General features: G+C 30.0%; 1 protein-coding gene across 2 annotated transcripts in view; it reads left to right on the forward strand.

Moving 5' to 3' along the window:
- The window catches only part of GRIA2 (glutamate ionotropic receptor AMPA type subunit 2), a 142,081-nt gene extending 140,512 nt beyond the window's left edge, over positions 1 to 1,569 (forward strand). For both annotated transcript variants that reach the window (XM_054554633.2, XM_054554635.2), the window contains exon 16: positions 1 to 1,569. This exon is cut by the window's left edge and continues 1,594 nt beyond it. The gene's annotated coding sequence lies outside the window, so the exon portion shown is untranslated.
- The last annotated feature ends 3,846 nt before the right edge of the window (positions 1,570 to 5,415 follow it).

Here is a 5,415-nt window from a genome sequence, read left to right on the forward strand (position 1 = left end):
GACATCCAGTAGTTATTTTTAATATTTGTATTCTTGTTATTTCTGGAAGAAAGCCTTTGTGTAGCATTTGGTATTTTGCAAAGTGCTTTTAAAACATTCTTATTTACCATATTTCATAGAAGGGAAGGAAAAATGTAAGGTTTAACAGTAACCACTTGCATTGAACATGGAGGCATGTGGTATCATGATATTCTTCACTAAATTTAGCTGTCCCTAATCACAGATCCTAAGGTAATACAATATAATTTTAGTGCATTTCTCCTCATCAGGAATGCTGGAGGTGCATTTTAAGTTTTAATAATAAGTGCTAGAATGACCAAATTGCAGACTAATTGTTTCCATATTGTACTCAAAATGAGTTTTTAAAAATGAAAAAGAAATGACTATACACAGTCAATGCTATTTATTGTACCTCTGGGCCTACTCTTCTAAAAATTGTAGCTTATCAATTTTTCTCTGTCAAGCTTGAACTAATGTAAATAATTGAAATAATGTAAAGTTATATTTTCATGTTTTTATAGATACAACATGACAAGAATACATAATGTAAGAGTATTTCAACTATGGATAATGTTGATTGGATAATGCACATCTCAGTTACAAGCAGTACTCATAGTTTAATATCCATGTAACGGTGCATCAATATATTGCTATATAAATATGTCTGTGTGCATATAAGTGAAAAGTGGTCAAACAAGAGTGATGACAGCTGTCTAAAGGTTTTTTTATTCATTTTATATAAAAACTGTTATGGAAAGACCAAAATGTTTATGAACTATTCTTATGTAAATTTACAATTGTCCTTTACTGTACTTTTTTGTTTACAGTATAGTACCTTATTTTCTGCTGTGTTAAGTGGGTATCAAACTCCAAGAAGACATACACTTTCTATAACTTCTATTGAAGATATTGGAATTTCCAATTTTTCATGTGTACTATGTCAGAAAATGCTTTCGATTTTATTTTTAAATCTAACATCGGATGGCTTTTCCGGAGTGTTGTAAAAACTTCAATCATACATAAAACATGTTCTTACAAAAGGCAAAGATCTTTATTTTTTTTACTTAATAGTACTTCAAACTAATAACAGTGAGACCAAAAAGTGTATCTAAGTTTATTCCCAAACAAACCCAACTGTTCCTACTGAACGACGACATCTTTGCTCAATTTATTTATCAGCTAGGTACAAAGGTAACAGAATAAAAATAACTTTTTTGTAAGCTAAAATAATTAACAATTCAGGTCGTTCATACCTACACTCATTAAGTGCTTCATGTATATGTAGGAATATGGCTATGAATTATATTACTCATTTTATTGTAGATATACCCTGTTACTACAAGATCAGGCAATACCATCACCAACCATCCCATTGTATGTTATCCATTCAGCTGCTGTGATAGTCACATTAAAGAGCAGAAAGGTGACTTACTTTAAAAATTCCATAATGTGTTTACAAAAAGGTGTTCTTTCAGTATTGTACTGAAAGAGAGTGTTAATGAGAAGCTAAAATTCTTGCCGCATTAAGTTTTTTTTACAAAGATAATCATTTTTTAGGTAATTCTATTCACAAATATTCAAAAATTATTAAGACACTGTAGTTTTTCAAAGTTACACATGAATACCTTTTAATTTTATAGATTTTAATAGATTTAGTGTTTCATACATAAATATACCAATGAATCTGCTTAAGATAACAGTTGGAGATCTTAATTTTCGAATCTGCTTAAGGTAACAGTTGGAGATCTTAATTTTCGAATCTGCTTAAGGTAACAGTTGGAGATCTTAATTTTCGAATCTGCTTAAGATAACAGTTGGAGATCTTAATTTTCGAATCTGCTTAAGATAACAGTTGGAGATCTTAATTTTCAAACTGCAGATATTTTAAATATTTTGGTGGTCATGGTAGCAAACAGGAAAAATGAAGGGAAGCATTAGCAATATAAGAAAGCTACAGGATGATTTCCAATACAACACCTTAACAATACCATTTAAAAAACATTTGTTGACATTAATTAGAATATGGCAAAATGTGATTTCTCCCCTTTCTTCTACTCCCAATCTCATCATTTCCTAGAGGTACCGGTCTAGCAAGTTTAAACAAATAAGTCAAGAATCACTTCTAGGTTAGAATGTATTTCTGGATATTTACATTTTTTTTCTGCTGGATAAAACTGATTATATATTTCTTTTTGAAGTAAGTGGTTTGATTGACTTAGCCACAAAAGTTGTCATTATTATCAATGTTAATTGATAATATATGATTATTAATAATAATATTCTATAGGCTTCAGAGAGTATTTTGGTTACATTTCACAAATTTTATATGTACTCTCAACAACTTATTAAAGGAAATACCAGAATAATATAAACATCTGTTGAAAAATAGAGCAAATTTTGTGCAAAGAGTTCTCATACTTAAAATAGGTTTATTTTTAATCGCCAATATGAAAGATGGGTAAGTATAAGTGAATCATCATGATATTCTGAATGAAAATTTGGAAATGCATTAAAGGGTTTGTAAAAGTTGTATCACATTTTAAGCAGGCAGGGATTCATTCTCCTAATGTGTTGTTTTGGCAAGACCATGACAACGGAAATTCTATTAGCTACTAATCAGGAAATCATACTTTCTCTATTTATGTGTTTTAAAACGAAACATAGACAGCATATGGCACTCCAAGTACAGACAGGTTCAAACATACTTATGTAGGCATGATGATATTTAAACAGGGTGACTAAAACAAAAGCTCTAAGATCCAGTGAATATAGAAAAGTGCCTAGAGTAAATCCAGTTCATAAGAATCTGTGTATGTGTTTTATACCCTGTCTCTATTCATTTCTTCTTGCTTTACCATTTTATGTTCTCTTCTTGCCCTTAAATACTACTGCCATTTTTATACCTATTATACTTTAAGTGGTATCTCATTTTGTAGTTTCTTTCATTTTGCTTTTTTTTTCATGTTATTCCATCTATTTCTAGCTTGCCTATTGTAACAGATTTTGCTTTGTGGGCACTTGAAATGCAGTTCATTTTATCAAAGACATGACTGACAGTTTCAGAGTCTACTTAATAACTATAATAAATGACTAAGGATTTCTCTTGTGAAATAAAATTTCTTGTTAAGCTCTATTTCAGCATTTCTCACATATTCTGATTCCATAATTGCCAATTTGTTATATTCCTCCATGTATTTACAGTGTTCCAAAATTTATAGAGTTTCTGTAGGAAATGAGGGTCTCTTCTATGACACAGGAAGAATGAGAACTCTATCTGAGTGTTTGCTTATCAGAATTCTCTTTTAAAGCCACTTGACACTGAGCACAAGCCAATTCTCCATTTTAATTTCATTCTCAAGCACTTCCAAATTATTCCTTAACTGCCTTTTTTCCCACTAGGTATAAGTAAATTTTGCTATTTAAGAGCCAAATTGCTTTTTTGATGTGCATAAACTCACTATTACTTCATTGGATATGCCTGAATTCACTGAATGAATTTGGTCATTTTTCTTTCTTTTTTTTCCCTTTCAGGTTAATGTGCCAATTTCATTTTACTGTAAATTGGAATGTGGGGGAGTGGATTAAGTCTTGGAAGGTAGTCAAAACCAGGATTCTAGCTTTACTTTCCCTTTTTTCATGCTTCTCTTTGTCTCCTCAACTGGAGTATTTGGACACTAGGACTGTCTCACTGGAAGGATGAAAGGGAATTTGATATGATTATTAAAGATAGGATGCAACAATGTATCTTTTAAAAATAATGGTTTGAAGAAATGGGTTCATGTTTGGAGTGCCACTTGGTGCAGAAAATGTTTTTGGTGTCCAGATCCAATTTTATTTCATCATCTCAAAGCATTAGTAAAACAGTTCTATCCTGTAACTTTCATTAATTAATTAATTTATTTATTCCATCTGACAATATTTATTGAATTTTTTTCCTATATAAATATTGGCCAAGGTAAGGGCTAAATTTGAAGCCTCTACTCTGAGGATTAAGTGTTATATTTTCATTAAACGATGTAGTTCTTTCATCCCATTCACGTAGAAATAATATTATGATTACTTGGATTAGTCTGTCCAACAATTTTTAACCGAAGACATTCGAACTTTAATTTAGAACAGATATCTGATAGCATTCTTCAACAATCTTAAATATGGACTCATATTTTATTTTCTTATACTAATCTTAGATTGTGTAAATTGTATGTCTATAAATTTATTTGCCATTCATTCAATATTTTTATCTCTATTCTCAAAGAGTCTAATTAAATCCATTAACAAATATCAGAGTTTGGTGATTCTAAATCTGTGCCACCTGTATAGCTTATGTATGTATATCTAGTATCTATTTCTTTGTATGAGTGTTAATTCAAAAAACATTCTAAGTATTTTTGCTTAGCAGCTAAACAGCATCTTATACACAAATGGCAACAAAAATTAAAGAATATATATATCCTTATAAATATATACATATATATCTTAAGTAAATATATGTGTATATATGTATTTTTAAAAATCTGGTAATTTTTCAACCAGGAGCCTACCAATTCAGAATTTATTCCAGAAAATGTTTAAAATGAATATCACTATTTGTCAATATTTATTTTTATTTAAATATTTACACTAAATCACACCTAAATTCCATGAGGGTAGTTTATTTCAGATGGGATAGCCTCAGCGAAAATTTGAAGTTCTATTAAATTTTGTGAAAAAAAAAGAAAAACATATTTCATGTTTAGGAATATATATGTTATAGCCATCATATTTTGATTACTATCACTCATTATATGCCAATATTAATAGGTAAGGAATTAATTTGATAAGTATCAGAATCAAAGCCAGGTATAAATTAATAGATGTGTATTTGCTAGTTTTATTTTACTATTTATATTCAATTTAGAAGTTTTATATATACAAATCACAATTTTTCCCCAGCTTCTTATGGTCAAGAATTTTGTGGTGTAAGAAATGTGTGCTCACTGTGCTCACTGGAATTTTATGATTTAAGCTATTGGGTATAGTTCACTCATATCTAAAGGCACTTTTGTGTAAATATTTACAGATTTTAAAAGAAATCACCTCATGAAAAGATTTGAAAGTTTCTTGAAACCATTATGTAGAAAATGGAAATATGTTGTACTATGAACTATGTATCCTTGCTTTGCCTATGCCTTCTACTTCCCCACCCCTACAAATTAAACCCCATTTGACTGGTTATCAATTACAGAATAGTTTTACTGAAGTCTAAGTCATGGGTTGCAATCACATGTAACAGTTAATTTTACATGATTCCTAGATCCTAGACAACATATCGAACTTTGCACATCCTTCTTGCAAATATGTGCCTTAGTTCACAGTGAGGGATAATGTGGATGATTACTGTTCAGCTGTCATGTCTATTTGGGGTTCTTTTTCAAT

This window comes from Pongo abelii, chromosome 3 (genome assembly GCF_028885655.2).
Source record: "Pongo abelii isolate AG06213 chromosome 3, NHGRI_mPonAbe1-v2.0_pri, whole genome shotgun sequence".
NCBI classification, from domain to species: domain Eukaryota; kingdom Metazoa; phylum Chordata; class Mammalia; order Primates; family Hominidae; genus Pongo; species Pongo abelii.